Source organism: Oryctolagus cuniculus, chromosome 12 (genome assembly GCF_964237555.1).
Source record: "Oryctolagus cuniculus chromosome 12, mOryCun1.1, whole genome shotgun sequence".
NCBI lineage: Eukaryota > Metazoa > Chordata > Mammalia > Lagomorpha > Leporidae > Oryctolagus > Oryctolagus cuniculus.
In genome coordinates this window covers 40,983,971-41,004,605 of record NC_091443.1, presented here as the reverse complement: position 1 = coordinate 41,004,605, position 20,635 = coordinate 40,983,971, and the positions used below count along the sequence as shown (strand labels likewise).

The window sequence follows — 20,635 nt, the reverse complement described above, 5'->3', positions numbered from 1 at the left end:
AACTGAACTCATTAACTTTACCTCTTCTTAACAAAGTATTCTTTGGATGCTTAATTGCCTAGTCAACCAGTCTGGAAGCTTCTTTATTTCCTTCTCCCCAGGCTGTGATTATCTAAGACTTCCCAGTTCTTTCCCAGCTCCTACAATAACTCTTTGTCTCATCTCTTCCACCCTAATCAATGACAAATGATTGGGGCATTTATCATTCCTTATTTAGAGCATGTAAAAGCCACTTCCCTGCTATTTTTGACTACTGTGACCCTTTTTGGACACATTAGGCTTTCCAAAGCCTACAGGATAGCACTTAGAATCCCAAGACCAGCATCCAAAGATCTTTCCAATCCAGCTCCAAGACCTGTTTTAGCTCAGGGGCCACAGAAGTGGATAGGAATTGAGACTGGGACAAGGTTTCTTGTACACGTTATTTCCTGAGGGAGTTTTAGGAGATGGAGCGGGGATGAGTAGAACAGGGCAGGGGAAATAAGCTTCTTGGCTCCACACCGTTGGCACTGCTTTTAAACAAGGGGTCTGGCCTTCTGAATCCCCTTATCAATCAATAATTGGCTGCAGGATGGGGTAAGAGATGCCTTGCCAGGGAGCAATAGTGCTCTGGAGGAGGCATTAGCAGACAGCGGTCACAGCGCCGAGTGACAGGTACGTCAGCTAAAGGGCAGATCCAAGTGGGACCCACTCACCTACTGTCTACTTCCCAACACTCCAAACCATCCCCCCAGTAGATGCACATCCTGCCTGCAGGCGTGCTGCCCAAGTCTCAGAAAGCATTCTAGACATTCGCCCCGCTCTGGCTCTGCATAGTTTAATGCAATGTGACGTAGAACAATAAGGACCGTTGGCTTTCCTTTTATGAAAGCCTAATAATGTGCCTGGCACTGCATTAATGAAACACTTAATCAGGTTCAAGGAGCATCCTCAATGTCAGAGTAAGGATGCAAATGGAGCCAGTCCCAGACCGAGACAGCTGAACTCCACCATCTAGGTTCTTAACCACTATATGGTAACATGGCCCTATACATGAAAAGTCCTATTCCCCTAGAAAACCTAGTAATTCTTAGAGTTTTGTTACCTACCTCCTCTTGTCTGAGGCCTTCCTAGCACTCATTCTCTCCCATCTGACTCCAACCTCCCAGCAGAAATAATTACCCCCTCACACTCACAGAGCTCTTCATTCACGGAAGATGATGCTTGTGACCTGACCTGACCTTTGTGTGGACTTATTTATCTCACCCACATGATCAACTCCTTGAACATGGGAACAATGTCTGATTATTTTTATACCTCCAGCATCTGACACAGCATATGTTCAATAGATATTTGCTGAATAGAGAGAACTTCCTCGAAAAAACCTTCAGAGCCAGTGTTCTGTCACCTGTGACGCCATCATCCCTTATGAGTACCAATCTGAGTCCCAGCTGCTCCATTTCCAATCCTTCTCCCTGATAATGCACCTGGGAAAGCAGTGGAAGATGCTTGCCACCCATGTAGGAGAGCTGGATGGAGCTCCTGGCTCCCAGCTTCAGCCTGGCCCAGTCTCAGCCATTGCAACCATATGGGGAGTGAACCAGTGGGTGTAAGATTTCTCTTTCAAATTAATTAATTAATAAACATTTCATTTGATTCCAGCTTTACTGTATTACTTTCTATGTATTCCATAAATCATTGTGACAGACAAACTTGATAAGGACAACAAAAGAGAAAAACAAGTCAGTGTCATTTTCAAAACCACGCAATATTGCACTGAAGAACACTTCTTGGTTTTTCATGGCTTTTACATAAAATTTTATATATATTCCAAGCAAATAAAAATGATATAGTAATAAGCTTCATGTCATTAGCTCAAGTTCAACTCAGGAGAGGAGTGATCACTGTAACTGCAGTTATTTGAGTAACTATGTTCTATAGCCTTTATGACACTATAATTTTTCAATTTATTATGTAGAATATATCAGTGAAAGAGCATGCATATATTAGCTTAACAGAGGCTACTGTCAGAATCTGAAACTTGGGGCTGGTGCTGTGGCATAGCGGGTAAAGCCGCCACCTGCTGTGCCTACATCCCATATGGGTGCTGGTTCAAGTCCCGGCTGCTCTTCTTCCAATCCAGCTCTCTGCTATGGCCTGGGAAAGCAGTAGAAGACGGTCCAAGTCCTTGGGACCTTGCATTCATATGGGAGACCCTGAGGAAGCTCCTGGCTTCAGATCGGTGCAACTCCAGTCATTGCAGCCAATTGGGGAGTGAACCAGTGGATGGAAGACCTCTCTCTCTGCTTCTTCTCTCTCTGTGTAACTCTGACTTTCAAATAAATAAATAAATCTTTTTTAAAAAATCTGAAACTTAAGTTCTATTGTGTGAACAACTAAACTTTCAAGCTTTGGGATTTTGTGTATGGATATAAAATCATGATTTTTTTTCTAAGTGAAACAAGAACTTATCAAAACTTGAAAAGGTTTTTGGTTAAAATACAGAATACTAGAGTTCCAAGACTGTTCATGGCATTGTGTTTGGATGCATACATACAAAGCAAAACTAGTGGGAACTACACAGTAAATTCAGGACCGTAGTTACTTGGTGGAGCAGAATGGGGAGAGGGAGAAGCAGCCGAGAAGAGGAACAAAGGAGGCTTCAGGTCCATTTGCAGTGTTTTTCTTCAGCTGCTTGGTAGCCCAGCACATTCATTACATTTTTCATTTTAGCTCTTTTTTGTACACATAAATTATTTTCTTCATAAATTAGAACTGTATGTATTTAAGAAATGCATTAATTTTGTATTCCTTACAAAACTGCACATAACCCTGGACTAGAAATTGTTTGGTGTGAAGGAGCCTCCTTTACAAAATTTAAGTATATCTGTACCTAATTCATTACCAGGAATAAGTAGAAAGCTTTGGGGCCACCACTTGTGACACCCACATCCTGTATAAGAAAGCCTGCTCCCGCCGGCGCCGTGGCTCAATAGGCTAATCCTCCACCTTGCGGCGCCGGCACACCGGGTTCTAGTCCCGGTTGGGGCGCCGGATTCTGTCCCGGTTGCCCCTCTTCCAGGCCAGCTCTCTGCTATGGCCAGGGAGTGCAGTGGAGGATGGCCCAGGTGCTTGGGCCCTGCACCCCATGGGAGACCAGGAAAAGCACCTGGATCCTGGCTCCTGCCATCGGATCAGCGCGGTGCGCCGGCTGCAGCGGCGGCCATTGGAGGGTGAACCAACGGCAAAGGAAGACCTTTCTCTCTGTCTCTCTCTCACTGTCCACTCTGCCTGTCAAAAATTAAAAAAAAAAAAAAAAAAAAAAAAAAAAAAGCCTGCTCCCAATCCAGCTACTCCACTTTTGATCCAGCTCCCTGATGATGTACCTGGGAAGCAGCAGATGAGACTCGAGTACTTGCATCCCTGCCACCCCCATGGGAGACCCAGGTGGAGTTCTTGGCTCCTGGCTTCAGCGTGGCCCAGCTTCCAACTGTTGCCACCATTTAGGGAGTGAACCAATGGACAGAGGATCTTTCTATGTCTCTCCCTCTCTCTGTCACCCTACCTTTCAAATAAAATTTCTGAAAAATTTTTTAAAAAGAACATTCTTAAAAAAAATAGAAAATCTTCTCTCAGGAATAAAATAAATGTCAATTCCAGCAAATTATGCAGAAAATTACAAAAATAACTTGGACCTAGGTGCAAATCCCAACTTACAAGTATAAACTTCTAAAAAGAAAACAAAATAACAACTGTAACCTAACACTTCACCCTGAGTTAGCTTTTACCCCATGTCTCCACCCAGAAATGCCTCTGTACTCTGACCCCCTGTCCCTTATTTCCAGAATTATGATAAAAAGCAAGTTTTCTATACATTAAAATTAAAACAGTCCAGAAATGTTTCCTAAATTTTTTTTTTTTTTTTTTACAGGCAGAGTGGTCAGTGAGAGAGAGACAGAGAGAAAGGTCTTCCTTTTGCCGTTGGTTCACCCTCCAATGGCCGCCGCAGCCAGCACACCGCGCTGATCCAATGGCAGGAGCCAGGTGCTTCTCCTGGTCTCCCATGGGGTGCAGGGCCCAAGCACTTGGGCCATCCTCCACTGCACTCCCTGGCCACAGCAGAGAGCTGGCCTGGAAGAGGGGCAACCGGGACAGAATCCGGTGCCCCGACCGGGACTAGAACTCGGTATGCCGGCACCGCAAGGCGGAGGATTAGCCTACTGAGCCACGGCGCCGGCCATCCTAAACTTCTAAAGCATAGAAAATATTAAGGCTGATTTAACTACACACTAAGCCCACTGAGTGAACAAGCAGACAACTGAGCAGTGAGAAACTTCTACTAGGTTGAACGGCTCCCTTGAAGAAAATACAAAAAGGAGGCACTTTTTTAAAAGAAGCTTTCTGAAAATTCAACTAATACAATTTCATCCATGAAGTTGAAAAAGCTCCAATGCACTGAGTTGAAAACTCCCTGGGGTAGCACTTGGCACCATGTAAAGAGGTGATTTCTTTTTTTTTTTTTTTTTTTTTTTTTTTAGAAAGCTTTTATTATTTAACAAATATAAATTTCATAGGTGCAGCTTTTGGAATATAGTGGTTTTTCCCCCCATATCCACTTTCCCACCTTCACTCCTGTCCCACCTCCTACTCCCTCTCCCATCCCTTTCTTAAGATTCATTTTTAATTACCTTTATATACAAAAGATGAACTCTATACTAAGTAAAGCTTTTAATAGTTTGCACCCACACAGACACACAAAGTATAAAGTACTGTTTGAAGACTAGTTTCACCATTAATTCACATAGTACAACACATTAAGGACAGAGGTCCTACACGGGGAGCAAGTGCACAGTGACTCCTGTCATTGATTTAACAATTAACACTCTTATTTATGATATCACTAATCACCCAAGGCTCTTGTCATGAACTGCCAAGGCTATGGAAGCCTTTTGAGCCCACAAACTCCATCATAATTTAGACAAGGCCATAAGCAAAGTAGAAGTTCTCTCCTCCCTTCAGAGAAAGGTACCTCCTCCTTTGATGGCCCATTCTTTCCACCAGGATCTCACTCACAGAGATCTTTCATGTAGGCCATTTTTTGCCACAGTGCCTTGGCTTTCCATGAAGAGGTGATTTCTAACTGAAATTCCTGGGCATTTAAGAGTTCCAAGGCTGAGGGAAATACGCAATCTTTTTTTTTTTTTTTTTTTTAAGATTCATTTATTTACTTGAAAGACAGAGTTACAGAGAGGCTGAGGCAGAGAGAGACAGAGAGGTCTTCCATCTGCTGATTCATTCCCCAAATGCCCTCAACAGCCAGAGCTGGGTAGATCTGAAGCCAAGAGCCCAGAGCCTCATCTGGGTCTCCCACATGGGAGCAGGGGCCCAAGCACTTGAGCTATATTCTACTGCTTTTCCCAGGCTAAAGCAGAGAGCTGAATTGGAAGTGGAGCAGCCAAGACTCAAACCAGCGCCCATATGGGATGCTGGCCCTGCAGGCAGCAGCTTTATCTGCTATGCCACAGCGCCGGCCCAAAAATATACAATCTTTATCTCCCTAGAAGCACTCTCACAGAACTACATTTACATCTTAGAGTTTGCAGTTACCATTTGCTACCTCATCCTTAAGAGGAATTCTCAATCCATCTCATCCTGTATCACATCTCTCCAGGTTTAAAGTGTCTTTGACACACAAGGATTGGGCGCTAGAAACAGCACGGATCAGAATTGGAGACTTAGGTTTGAGTCATCAACTCTACCATCCCTCTGTGTCAGAAACTCTCAGATCACCAGTCTCCTTATCTATAAAATATGGGCACAAATCACCTATCTTTCAAGATTGACATGAAAATTTGGAATCAAGTCTGTTTTGCAACAGATGGTAATATAATCCTTATTAAAACTATTCTTTGAGGGTTTGTGCATTTAACACTCTGAGTCAGACCTATGTTTGGGAATCGCCCAAGATTACCTGGCAGGCTACTAATTTGTTTTTAATTCGTAATGTAATCCTGGGATGTTACAACTTCTTTGGGCCCGAGTTTCTTCATACCATGAGATTTTTGGGTCCCATTTGTTTGGAGAGGGCATTTAGGTAGCGCCTCTCAGTCATCCTCAAAGCAATCCTCTACGTGGGCACTTCAAACAGTTCAAGGGGAAAATGGAATTAAAGGATAAGCTCATTTTGGGGCAAAAAATTTTGAAATCATACATATAAGGGATCTCCAAAAAGGTCATGGAAAATATGTATTACCAAAAAAACTACACAGATTCAAAAATTTTTGTACCAAAAAATATGTTTTATTTCCATTTCCCATGAATTTTATGAAGTACCCTGCTGGTATTAGAGACACACATAAACATACAAAGAAAAATGTTTTAAAAAATCAATCAGTATTATGCAATTCACATCTATTGGGAAGTAAAATGCAAAGTAATAATCTATTTTCTTACTCAATGCTTAATGTTGATTAAGTATGGGCAGCTGGATACAAATTAATCAGACCTATATTCTAGAGGGAGCTCCATGTTGACTGTAATCAAAAAAACCTCAAAACTAAAAAAACTGTTCTGGGTGGGGTATTGTGGCACAGCAGGTTAAACCACATCTCTCCAATGCCAGCATCCCATATCAGTGTGGCAATTCAAGGACCAGTTGCTCCACTGGAGATCTAGCTCCCTGCTAATGCACCCAGCAAAGCAGCAGTTGACGGTCCAAATACTTGGGTCACTGCTACCCATATGGGAGAACCAGATGGAGTTCCTGGCCCAGCCCAGCTGCTGGGGGTATCTGGGGAGTGAACCAGTAGATGTGAGGCATCTATCTATCTGCCCTTTTCTCTCTCTCTCAGTCTCTCCACTCTTCAAGTAAATAAGGTTTAAAAAAAAAAAATGGACTGTTCTGCGTGTGACCTGTCTCCACCATGGAATTTTAAGTACTTGTGAGCAAGCGTCTTTGTATCCAGCTGCAGCACACTGTTTGATAAAGCAGGTATTTCATAAATCATCCCAGAACTGAGCAGATAATGTGCCAGGATGTGTGCAGGCACTGAAGATAAACATTTGTTCAAAGGCTGAATGAACAATGAGAAGTTGTTTATAGCCAGGACATAGCATAAATATTTTATGGGCTCAATGGCTGTAAAAGCAAACAGATGGTGAAACCATACACTCAGGGATCTTTGTTTTGTTTGCTGTTTCCCAACAAATCATGAGCTGATAAGTTTCAAGCTAGATAAAAAGAAAGTGTTTTGTCTTTTCCCCCATAGACACCATTCCCAATCTCTGTCCCTATCCCAGCCACTTAAAAAAAAAAAAAAATCCCTGTAACAGAGGAAATGCTTTGAAGACTGCCTCAGAAACAAGACCATAGCAGCAAACATTTCCTGCCCAGCAGCTCCTCTGCACTTCACCAGCCACCTGAGTAACCAATTCACAAGTCTTCGGGAAACTCCAAAGTACAGTTGACCCTTGAACAACACAAGGGTTAGGGGCACTAACTCCTGTACAGCCAAAAAATCCCCATGTAACTTTTGATTCCCCAAAATGTAGCAAATCAGTCTGCTGTTGACCAGAAGCCATAGTCATCAAACACACAATCGAACAACACATTTTTGAGGATTACTTTATACAGTGAAAATACAGCAGAGCCTCAAAAGATCTTTTATTACAGTGACATACAATTTACAGGAGACACCTGCTTGGTGGAGATGATTGACATCATGGAGACTCACAACCCTTGAGCTCACTGCAACCCCAAAAGGAGGTGGCAACAGAATTACTGTGGTAGCAGAATGTGTGCTCAAGTTAATTTTAGACAGTTATGATTTTCCATTTCCGTCTACTCAAGTGGTCTCCGTGTACAATCTGTGTTTGTGTTCATTTTGGCTATTACAAATTTTATATAATAGTTGTGTATATCATGTACTAGTAAATGATAGACTATCATGATATACATTTTTCTTACTTTTTTTGTGTGTGATTCTAGGCTACATGGTTCATTGTGAGGTTTTGTTTGTTTGTTTTTCAAATTGTCACAAATCTCCAAAGACTCATTCCTATAAAGCAGACCTGCACAGTTCAAACCCACGTTGGTCAAGGGTCAACTGGAGCCTCGGGGCCAGCGCTGTGGTGCAGCGGGTTAATGCCCTGGCTTGAAGCGCCGGCCTCCCATATGGGCTCCAGTTCTAGTCCCGGCTGTTCCACTTCCCATCCAGTTCTCTGCTAAGGCCTGGGATAGCAGTAGAAGATGGCCCAAGTGCTTGGGCCCCTGAACCCATGTGGGAGACCTGGAGGAAGCTCCTGGCTCCTGGCTTCAGATCGGCGCAGCTCCGGCCGTTGCGGCCATCTGGGGAGTGAACCATCGGATGGAAGACCTCTCTCTCTCTCTCTCTGCCTCTCCTCTCTCTGTGTAACTCTGACTTTCAAATAAATAAATAAAAAGATATAAAAAAAAAAAAAAACTGGAGCCTCTAAGAAGAAGCCAGGAACCTCTGTTCCAGGGGATATAACTTAAACTTCCTCACTGTTCAATGCTTCACGTCTCCATACCAGTTACTTGCAAAGCTAAAATGACATTCAAAGCAATCCAATCTCATATTTTTCAGCTTCCTTTCATAAAATCAATTCTATAATGCTACTCATGGGGCCAGAGTTCTGGCATAGAATGTAAAGCTTCCACCAGCAATGCTGGCATCCTATATGGGCACGAGTTCAAGACCCAGCTGCTCCACTTCCAATCCAGCTCCCCAGTGCACCTGGCAAAGCAGTGGAAGACAGCCCAAGTGTTTGGGCCCCTGCACCCATGTGGGAGACCTGGAAGAGGCTCCTGGCTCCTGGCATCAGTCCTGCCTAGCCCTCGCTATTGCAGCCATTTGGGGAGTGAACCAGTGGATAGAAGATATCTCTCTCGCTCTCGCTCTCGCTCTCTCGCTCTGGGTGTGTGTGTGTCTTTCAAATAAATTTTTAAGTCTTTTTTTAAAAATCAACAAATAAAATTCTATTCATCCTTAAAAATACTCAAAAAGTTTTAATAAGTCTAGTTTATTTAAAGGAACATTACCAAAAAAGAAAACAGCATTTGACAAAATCTTTCAGAGGCTATTCACTGAAAAGCAATCAAAGCTCAAAGTGAAAGCAGTTGCTGGCTCATGATTGAAGCTCTGAACAGAAATTTTTTTTTTAAGATTTTATTTATTTATTTGAGAGGTAGAGTTACAGAGGAGAGAGAGAAAGGTCCTCTATCCCCTGGTTCACTTCCCAGATGGCAATAACGGCCAAAGCTGAGCCAATATGAAGCCAGAAGCTTCTTCTGGGTCCCCCAAGGGCACACAGGGGCCCAAGCACTTGGGCCATCCTCCACTGCTTTCTCAGGCCATAGCAGAGAGATAGATCAGAAGAGGAGCAGCAGGGACTTGAACCACCAAACATATGAGATTCCGGCACCACAGGTAGAGGCTTAGTCTACAACACCATAGGGCTGACCCAAGAAATTTTTATTACCATAGTTGTATTTTCCCCTTGACTTAAAAACTGGAGACTATCACCATTAGAAATGTCAAGAAAGTTTATTTTCTTCATATATCAGCTATCTCTTGATACTTTTCGAGTTGCCTTAAATTAAAGCAAGTGGATACTGATAATGTCACAGTTAAATAATCTGATACTGTTGAGTCATTTCACAGGGTATCACATGAGCATCAGAAGTTACTGTTTAGCAAGCAAAATCCAATGTCTGAGCTCTCTGCAGTGTGCCAATTACACATACTTAGGTAAGGAAATTTGTTTTTAGAAAACTATAACTTTCAGGCAGGCGCCGCGGCTCACTAGGCTAATCCTCCGCCTAGCGGCGCCGGCACATTGGGTTCTAGTCCCGGTCGGGGCGCCAGATTCTGTCCCGGTTGCCCCTCTTCCAGGCCAGCTCTCTGCTGTGGCCAGGGAGTGCAGTGGAGGATGGCCCAGGTGCTTGGGCCCTGCACCCCATGGGAGACCAGGAGAAGTACCTGGCTCCTGCCATCGGATCAGCGCGGTGCGCCGGCCCCAGAGCGCCGGCTGCGGTGGCCATTGGAGGGTGAACCAACGGCAAAGGAAGACCTTTCTCTCTGTCTCTCTCTCTCACTGTCCACTCTGCCTGTCAAAAAAAAATAAAATAAACAAAATAAAAATATATATATAAAAAAAAGAAAACTATAACTTTCAGGGGCTGGTGCTGTGGTATAGCAGGTAAGACCATCACTTTTGGTGGCAGCATCCCATATGGGCACTGGTTCAAGTCCCGGCTGCTCCACTTCTGATCCAGCTCTCTGCTATGGTCTGGGAAAGCAGTAGAAGATGGCCCAAGTGCTTGGGCCCCTGCACCCACATGGGTAACCTGGAAGAAGCTTCTGGCTCCTGGCTTTGGATCAGCCCAGCTCCAACCATTTTGGCCATTTGGAGTGAAACAGGAGATGGAATTCCTCTCTCTCTCTCTCTCTCTCTCTCTCTCTGTAATTCTGCCTTTCAAGTAAATAAATAAACCTTAAAAAAAAAAAAAACTAACTTCATGGCAAACTCTAAAATCTTGGGGTGGGCTTTGTGGTGCAAGGATTTAAGCCACCACTTGAGACATCCACATCCCATATCAGAGTGCTGTCTGGAGTCCCAGCCACTCCACTTGTGACCCAGGTTCTTGCAAATGCACTTACAAATGGGGCACATGAAGGCCCAGGTACCTAGGTCTTTGCCACCCACAGGGAGATCTGGATGGAGTTCTGGGCTCTGGTCCCAGCCTGTCTCAACCCTGGCTGTTGTGGCCCAGCAGACAGATGATCTGTTTCTGTCTCTGTCTCTGTCTCTGTCTCTCTCTCTCTCACTTTGCCTGTCAAATAAATACATTTTTAAAAAAATAAACAGTTTGGGCATTTGGCCTGGTGGTTAATACTCTGGTTTAGATGCCCACATCCCATATCAGAGTCCCTGGGTTTAATGCCCAGTTGTGTTCCTTATTCTAGGTTCTTGCTAATGCAGAACCTGGTAGTAATGGCTCAACTACACATGGGAGACCAGGATTAAATTCCTGGCTCCCAGTTTTGGCCCAGCTAGTGCCACTGTGGGAATTTGGGGTTGAACCAGCAGACAGGAGTGTTTTCGTGCTCTCTCTCTCTTGCTCACTCTCTCATACTCTTTCCTCAAATAAATTAAAAAATGTTAAAGAATACAATAAAAATAAAGCACATTGCTGAAATCAGAAATAATTGTGAAGTTTTTCAGTCGGAACTGAAATCCTGGAAATGGTTTGCAGCTAGGATTCAAGACCCCACAGTTATGAATGGATGTGCAGCGCTGTTCATCAGTGTCTATTACCTTCACGAAAAGTTGAAGTCCTGGTGTCAAGGGGGGACAATGTGCTCCCAAATATAATCTGTTCTGCTCCCACACATTTCTGGAACATCAGTTAGTTCACATATGACAAAACAGGGTACGAGCTATTTGTTTCATATAGGATTTTACATCAATGAGGGGAGACAGATTTGTGAAAAAATAATTTAATCTTCAGCAGGAGACATCTCTCAGCTCAGCCACTGCATAGGCAGAAGTTCTTTTGGTTCTATTTTAAAATGAGAAATGAGCATGTGCACCCCAGCTCCTTTTCCAGAGAGGCACACCTCCAGTCTGGCAGAGCTCTCAGCTTCTGGCTATCTGCATTACATCAACTCCTACCGCCAGCACAGCCATTCACTTTGTCCATGCATTGCTAATGTCCCCTGGAGCAGCTTCCAGCCATGCAGAGCTGCCTACCTAGGTTGTACCAATCATGCCTCAAGATGCCAATTACTGTTTTTATTAGTGCTTGCATATTAAGTTGCATCAGTTTTAAGCAGTCTGCCTCCATACTATTTCCCCATAAGCCCTATTATTCTGGAAATTTTCAACACAGTTGGTCAAAATTCTTGTACTAGTAAAACTTCTGGGGCCAGCACCATGGCATAGAAAGTTAAGCCTCCTCCTTTAGTGTCAGCATCCCCTATGGGTGCCAGTTTGAGTCCCGGTTGCTCCACTTCCAATCTAGCTCCCTGCTAGTACACCAGAAAAAGCAGTGGAAAATGGCCCAAGTGCTTGGGCCCCTGCACCCACATGAGAGACTCACATGAAGCTCCTGGCTTCAGCCTGGCCCAGCACCAGCCATTGCAGCCATTCAAGGAGTGAACCAGTGGATGGAAGATCTCTTTCTCCTTGTATCTCTGCCTTTCAAATAAATAAATATATTTCTAAAAAAGAGTAAAACTTCTACTTCTCATATTGATCATAAACATTCACTTTCTACTATCCCATAACTACTATTTTTGAAGCATTCCAATTTATGAAAAGTATATACACTCTATCAAGTAGATCTTCTGGAACACATAGTTTTAATTATTAAATTTGAGCATATGGGGCTTGTTCTTATGAGAAATCAAAAGAATGTAGCTTAGCTTAGCTAAGTGAGTGAGTGAGTTACAATACTCAAAGCCTGGAAGAATCAAAATGTTTAAGCAAATGAAGCAACAAAGACACACCCAGGGTCATCCGTACTGACTCATCACCGTATCACACACTGGAACACTGCAGAATACTGATGTGTGGTGTGACCTCTTCTGCCACGAACCACCCATGCCTTTCCCTGCCTGTCCTGGTACAGACCCAGTGCCTGGGAAGCATGGTTTTCAGTATCTTCTTCCTTTCCTGGAAGCTACTGAATTTTATTTATTTATTTATTTATTTATATATTCCAAGGAGGACAGATAAGGAGTATTCTAACACTCTCATGTAGCCAACCATAAAGGCAGTGTAAACCAAGTGAGAGCAGCTCTCTGCAAACTAGGACGCAGGAGTCCTGAAGGTAAAGAGGGCTTTGTGGGAGATCCGGATGGTCTAAGGATACGCCATTCACAGATCCTCTGCCTCCACTGTGCACTCTCTAAAGCTGAGCCAGATGAAGAATGTGGTCTGCTAGTTCTCCTTCCCATCCCCCACAGACCATCTCGTCTCCCACGTGACTTCCTGAATCTTACAAGTTTGCATTTCTCTAGGGTATAAAATAACTTCTGGGATACCACACAAAGGGATAATAACTAACTCGGGTTATACTTTAATTCATTCAGGTAACAAACTTCTGGCACAGTACCAAGCCTCATCCATCTATCCATCTAATGAATTAAGACAGGAATAAAGGTATTTACATTATATTTTTTAATAGAAAAATGGCACTGAGCCTTTTCTGATAGCAATCCAGGCTGATTTTACCTGTTTGGCTTCACAATGAAGATTGGCTTTGCCAGTCAGGTTATAAGATGAACATGATTGTATGAGAAAAAAAATCATAATTTTAAGTTTCAACAAACATATACCATACTAAAGTATATTCTAAAAAGCATGAAGTTCAATCCTTTGTAACCATCTAAATTTACTTTGAGAGACTCACATATCAATCAATCTAAATGAGCATAAGGTTGCATAGACCATGCTGCTCTTTCTCTCAGGGAGTACACAAAGTCTGAAGGCCACTGGGCTGGAGGATTGCAATCTATGAATTTGTCAGTTACAATTATCCCTGCCTCAATTTCTCCCACTTCCCTCCGTGGTAATGGAAACCTGCATTCATTTCTACAACGGGAAGGTCAAAGGGAATAGCAGAAAATGCAGATGAAAGATTAAAGATTGCTGAGTTCTTTTCCTACATAAGTTTGAAGGTAGTGCAAAATGTTCAGGCTATTTCAAGGTTATTCTGAAATTACATTTTGTTTCAAAGTATCTTGGTAGAAATCTTTCTAAAAGGCATTAGGCTTACTTACTGAGAATACTTTGAGAAACAACTTTGTCTGACATTGAGAATTCTGCCTAATTATCAAATCACAGATTTTTATTGGAAGTCTATTTAAAGTCTCAGATTATACACACACACACACACACACACACACACACATTCTTCAAAAAGGAAGCTCATTAAGGAAAAGGTCTAGTAACAGGCTCCAGTGAACAGAGGATTAAATAATTTCCTTTACAGACTAGTTCAGGGGAGCCTCCGCCAGACAGGGACAGAGATGAGCTGAAGGTGCCCACTAGCCAAATACAGGGTTTTTCTTCAGCAACTGTGTTTTATTTGCTGGATCTCTTTATAAAATATATGACATACTGGCAGAGACACTAATCATACACAATCATGCCAATCAATAGTAGTACCTGCTAAGGTGGCACAACAAATACATTCCTCAAACATCTCTTGCTTCCAAAAACTTTAATTCCACCAAACCATATACATCAAAATATCAATTAAGGATATATTGACCACATATTCAGAGTGTCTCAGGAAAGACACACAGAAACTGCTGACCCAGGTGTCAGCATGGTGGCCCAGGCGGGGGGCAAGAAGACCATCACCATGACCCTTTGTGATCCACATGCAGTGAGGCCAAGGATGCAGAACACTTAGACATGAAGGGCCAATGTATTTGGTTGGGAGTAGATGGCCTCAAGCTACATTTTCAACTTTACTTTCCTCCTAGTGTGCCTTCAAGAGTGGTTCCTGCCAGATTTGCACACTTGCCATCTCAATACCCTTACATGCTGGTCTGCACCTTCTCTATCTGGGAGGGAAATTTAAAACCATTCAAATCCACTTCCAGAGTCCTCTCCACACTCCCAGTCCACCACACTCAGAATTCCCAGGGCACTCTATGTTCCCTCAGCCGAAACTACTTGGGAGGAACTCAGCTGAGAACCTGTGCACATTCTAACTCTCCTTCAAATTGGTCTCTTGTTTCTTTGAGGACAGAATTAACTCCACCATCTTGGGAACTTAAGACACTACATAAAACATGAGAAAATACTGTTCAAAGGTTTTATCTGTCTTCCTTATATTTATTTTTTTTATAATTTTTTTTATTTTTTGACAGGCAGAGTGGACAGTGAGAGAGAGAGACAGAGAGAAAGGTCTTCCTTTTGCAGTTGGTTCACCCTCCAATGGCCGCTGCAGCCGGCACACCACGCTGATCCGATGGCAGGAGCCAGGTACTTCTCCTGGTCTCCCATGGGGTGCAGGGCCCAAGCACCTGGGCCATCCTCCACTGCACTCCCTGGCCACAGCAGAGAGCTGGCCTGGAAGAGGGGCAACCGGGACAGAATCCAGTGCCCCGACCGGGACTAGAACCCAGTGTGCCGGCGCCGCAAGGTGGAGGATTAGCCTAGTGAGCCACGGTGTCAGCAGAAGATTATTTATTTGAAGAGAGAGAGAGAGGTCTTCTATCCATTGGTTCACTCCCCAAATGGCTGCAACGGCCAAAGCTGAGTCAATCCGAAGCCAGGAGTTAGGAGCTTCCTCTGGGTCTCCCACGAGGGTTCAGGGGCCCAAGTACTTGGGCCATCTTCTACTGCTTTCCCAGGCCACAGCAGAGAGCTGGATTGGAAATGGAACAGCCAGGACTAGAACTGGTGCCCATATGGGATGCCAGCACCACAGGCAGCGGCTTTATCCGCTATGACACAGCACCAGCTCAGAGGTTGTATCTTTTTCCATTCAAAATGAAATTATCAGGGCTGGTGCTGTAGCATAAGTTAAGCCTCCGCCTGCAGTGCCAGAATCCCACACGGGCTCCAGTTCAGGTTCTGGCTGCTCCTGTTCTGATCCAGCTCTCTGCAATTGCCTGGGAAAACAGCAGAGGATGGCCCAAGTGCTTGGGCCCCTGAACCCACATGGGAGTTCCAGAAGAAGCTCCTGGTTCCTGGCTTCAGATGCTCCAACTCCAGCTATTGTGACATTTAGGGAGTGAACCAGTGGATGGAAGACTCTCTTCCACCTATCAAATAAATAAATCTTCATTTAAAATAAGAAGTTCAGGGGCCAGCGCTGTGGCATAGCAGGTAAAGCTGCCACCAGCAGTGCTGGAATCCCATATGGGCACTGGTTCAAGTCCTGGCTGCTCCACTTCCAATCCAGTTCTCTTCTATGGCCTAGGAAAGTAGTAGAAGATGGCCCAAGCCCTTGGGCCTCTGCATTCATGAGGGAGATGTGGAAGAAGCTCCTGGCTTTGGATCAGCCCAGCTCCAGCCATTGTGGCCATTTGGGGAGTGAATAGTGGATGGAAGACTGACTCTCTCTCTCTCTCTGCCTCTGCCTCTGCCTCTGCTTCTCTGTAACTCTGCCTTTTAAATAGATAAATAAATCTTAAAAAAAAAAAAAGTTTAAAAAAAAGAAAATATCTTTGAATCCCATGAAGAAAAAAACAGTTCTGTTGTTGCCCAGTATCTGTGGAGGATTGATTCCAGGACTGCTCCCAGATACCAAAATCTGTGGATGTTCAAGTCTCTTATATAAAATGGTGTAGTATTGGTCTATAACCATACATCCTGCCATATACTAAAAATCAGCTCCAGATGATTTATAATCCCCAGTATGATGAAAATCATTGCTATAGCATACTGCTTAGGGAATACTGTCAGGGAACAAAGTTCCTGCATGTTCAGTATTGATACAATTTTAGTATTTTGATCCTCAGTTGAATCCACAAATGCAGAACCCGCAGACACAAAGAGCCAACTGTATATTGTTATGGCTGACTGTCTTACTTTATTAAACATTAAAATGTCCTTGAGAATTGCACACGGAGTTTAACCCTTGAATCTATCCAAAAGGTACAAACACCTCCCTTCATCTCAAACCACACTCCACACTCCAACAGCCCAGGAGGCCCTGACCGCCATTTGCACTGTTCACAACCTCTCTTCGTTTGGCTCCAGCCGCACTGGCCGCTCTGCTGTTCCTGAAACATGCCAGACTTGCTCAGCCTACGGGCATTTGCACACTGCGCCTTCTGTCTGGAATGCTCATTCCTCTGAAATTCTCTCCCAGATTAAATCTTTCAAAATGTACCCTCCTGACCACTCCAGCTAAAACTGGAAAAACACTTCCCACCCACTTCAGTTTCATTTTTATCCATAACAGTTGTAACAATCCAACAGTTTGTATGTTCTACTTATCTAGTGGCATGAGAAGTTATAGCCCCTGTATCTAGGCTAGTATCTGGTATGTGGAAGGGACATAATACTTATGGAATATAGAATTCAGCAAACATGCACATTTTACAAACAATAGAGCAACATAAATTTTGTTATCATCTCCAAGACAAATTAAAGCAGTTCATCCAATCTATGCATTTTCTACTACCTTAAATTTGAATTTTTTTGAGAACTGAATTCTGTTCATCAGAAAAAGCAAAGCTCCAAAGCTACTTACTCTAAGAGTGGTTTGAAACCATGTCTCTTTTCCCACCCCCAAATACTTCTGCAATTACTTTAAAATGACAATATGTAGACAAATATTCTCAAGCATTCTGTGTGTACTCAGCACTGTGGCTTAGAAGGAAGAAACACATCTTTTGATGAAACATGAACTGTCTTTTAAGGGGAATTTAATTCTTAATATAAACCAAAAAACTGCCCACATTTTGCTTAAAATAAGTTGAAATATAAAATGCCATGGAAACATAAGCAGCAGCAGAGAGATGGCAAATTTAACACAGTGATTACATGTTCACCAGACTTTATTTTTCAATTAACAAAGTTAAAATAACATTCTTAGGATTCAAATTATTTTAAGTAACTATTTTTAACTTGTCCACCTCTCCCCAACAGGCATGGTTACAATGTTATTCAGTGAGGCACTATGGGGAGTGTCTCACTGGTTACAAAACCTGTCTTGGTTACAAAACTAAGTCTTTGCCTTTCCTATCCTTGGCTGCCAGGAGAGGAAGGGGGCCTTTGAAACATACTAAAACGTTTGAAAATGAAAAACTTTCCTTCCTGAGAGAGGGCCAGAGATCCTATGGTAGGCCTTCTTCTGTTTACATTGTAATACTAGTTAACACATAAAAGATTTTTCTATTGTTACCTTCTGTCTTAACAAATGTGCTATTCTCCTTCTTTGCTTTGTAATACAGAAATCACGTCTGCACATGGAGTTGAAATACTGGTTGACAAACCAAAAACAAATACATCATTTCACATGAGATATCAGAAAATAAGAGAAAAATTAGGATACAATCCCTAGCATGGAAGAATTTTAAAAACCTACTTGTAAATCTTACTATTTCAAGTGATCAATTTCAGTTCACAATTGATCATAATGAAAGGACTAAGAGTCAAAGGGAGCACATAAACAAGTCTAGTATCTGCTAACACCAACCGATAGAATAAATAAAGGGGAGAGTGATCCAACATGGGAAGTGAGATACTCAGCAGACTCATAGAATGGCGGATGTCCTAAATAGCACTCTGGCCTCAGAATCAGCCCTAAAGGCACTCGGATCTGGCTGAAAAGCCCATGAGAGTATTTCAGGCATGGAAAGCCAAGACACTCTGGCAAAAAGATCTCTGTGAGTGAGATCCCAGTGGAAAGAACAGGTCTTCAAAGAGGGAGGTGCCTTTCTCTGAAGGGAGGAGAGAACCTCCACTTTGACTATGACCGTGTCTAAACAAGATAAGAGTCGGAGAACTCAAGGGGCTTCCATAGCCTTGGAAACTCATAACGGGTGCATAGGGAGATTACTGATGCCATAAACAGGAGTGTCAATTGGTAAAGTCAACAACAGGAGTCACTGTGCACTTACTCCTCATGTAGGATCTCTGTCCTTAACGTGCTGTACACTGAGGCTTAATGCTATAACGAGTACTCAAACAGTATATTTCACTTTGTGTTTCTATGGGGGTGCAAACGACTGAAATCTTTACTTAATGTACACTAAACTGATCTTCTGTAAAAAAAAAAAAAAAAAAAGAAAGAAAGAAATTATCAATTCCCAACTTGACTCTCACTGGGATTAAACATGACAATAGGTCTGATCTGATTTCATCATCATTTAAAAAAAATCATCTATTATTTTTCACTTTATGTTTCTGTGTGGGAGCAAACTGTTGAAATACTTAAGGTATACTAAGCTGATCTTCTGTATATTAAGATAATCGAAAATGAATCTTGATGTGAATGGAAGGGGAGAGGGAGTGGGAAAGGGGAGGGTTGTGGGTGGGAGGGACGGTATGGGGGGGAAGCCATTGTAACACATGAGTCGTACTTTGGAAATTTATATTCATTAAATAAAAGATTAAAAAAAAAAAAAAGAACTATTTACAACTTGTCTGCCTTGACACAACAGGTGCATTTCCTTAGAAATTTTTTTTTTTTTTTTTTTTTTGACAGGCAGAGTGGACAGTGAGAGACAGAGACAGAGAGAAAGGTCTTCCTTTGCCGTTGGTTCACCCTCCAATGGCCGCCGCGGCTGGCGCGCTGCGGCCGGCGCACCGCGCTGATCCGATGGCAGGAGCCAGGAGCCAGGTGCTTTTCCTGGTCTCCCATGGGGTGCAGGGCCCAAGCACCTGGGCCATCCTCCACTGCACTCCCTGGCCACAGCAGAGAGCTGGCCTGGAAGAGGGGCAACCGGGACAGAATCCGGCGCCCCAACCGGGACTAGAACCCGGTGTGCCGGCGCCGCTAGGCGGAGGATTAGCCTAGTGAGCCGCGGCGCCGGCTAGAAATATTTTAAATGCTATTTTTAAGTAACAATTTCTTTATCAAGTTCAAAATACTTACATTCATCAACTTAGAACTGTTTTTAACTAATGTCTACCTATTTGAATTGGGAAGAAACAAGGAAGCAAATAATCTCTAAACATACATGTACATGTTCAAGGATGTCCTGAGAAAATGTGCAGAAATAGTTACAGCAGGCTATCAGTCTTCCCGAAAACAGAAACTTCAAATGATTAAAGGAGTGATAGAAGTGAAATGACATCTATAGCACTTGCCTTCTGCTTTAAAAAATTTAATGTTACTATAAAGCCTTCCTCTGTTCTCAGACCAATTTTGAGATGACAAGACGCAAATTTCTCTTACACCAAATTTTAGGTTTCCAGCAGTGCTGATTACATTCAATGTAATTTTGAAGCTAGAGAAAGTATGTATCTTTCTAAAGCCACATAACTGGCCACAAAAACAGTTCTGGGCAAAGTTTATTAATTATTAATGAACTTATAAAATCTAAATTACTTCACTGTTAGGCATCTGATAAGTCAAGGGAAAAAAAATGGAGCTTTGGGGCTGGCGCTGTGGCGTAGCAGGTAAAGTCACCACCTGCAGTGCCAGCATCTAGTCCTGCCTGCTCCACTTCCAATCCAGCTCTCTGCTTGGGCCCCTGCACCTGCGTGGGAGACCCAGAAGAAGCTCCTGGCTCCTGGCTTCAGCTCAGCTCAGGCCATTGCAGCCATCTGAGAAGTGAACCAGTGGATAGAAGACTTCTCTCTCTCTCTCACTCTCTCTCTCCCTCTCTCCCTCCCTCCGCCTCTGCCTCTCTGTAACTCTTTCAAACGGATAAATAATTTAAAAAAAAAAAAAAAAAAAAAAAGCAACTTTCTCATCCAGTTCTTCCTCCAAGTTAGAAGAAGGACTCAATCTCAAACTGATGTTCCAAACTACAGGATAGATAAATGACACACTTTAAAAATTGGGGCTGGCACTATGGCAAAGGGGGTAAAGCTGCTGCCTGTGATGCCAGCATCCTATATGGGCATTGGTTCCAGTCCCAGCTGCTCTATTCCCATCCAGCTCCCTGCTAATTGCCTAGGAAAGCAGCAGAAGACAGCACAAGTGCTTGAG

General features: G+C 43.1%; 1 protein-coding gene and 1 long non-coding RNA gene across 2 annotated transcripts in view; both read right to left on the bottom strand.

Annotated features, from left to right (window-relative positions):
• The window catches only part of SPTSSA (serine palmitoyltransferase small subunit A), a 42,856-nt gene that overhangs the window by 19,023 nt on the left and 3,198 nt on the right, over positions 1–20,635 (bottom strand). The window lies entirely within an intron of this gene.
• Positions 210–19,022, bottom strand: LOC138844634 (uncharacterized). The gene is made up of 2 exons (XR_011380766.1): positions 3,315–19,022; positions 210–2,946 (listed from the first exon to the last, which is right to left on the bottom strand). It is a non-coding gene; the product is annotated as an uncharacterized lncRNA (long non-coding RNA).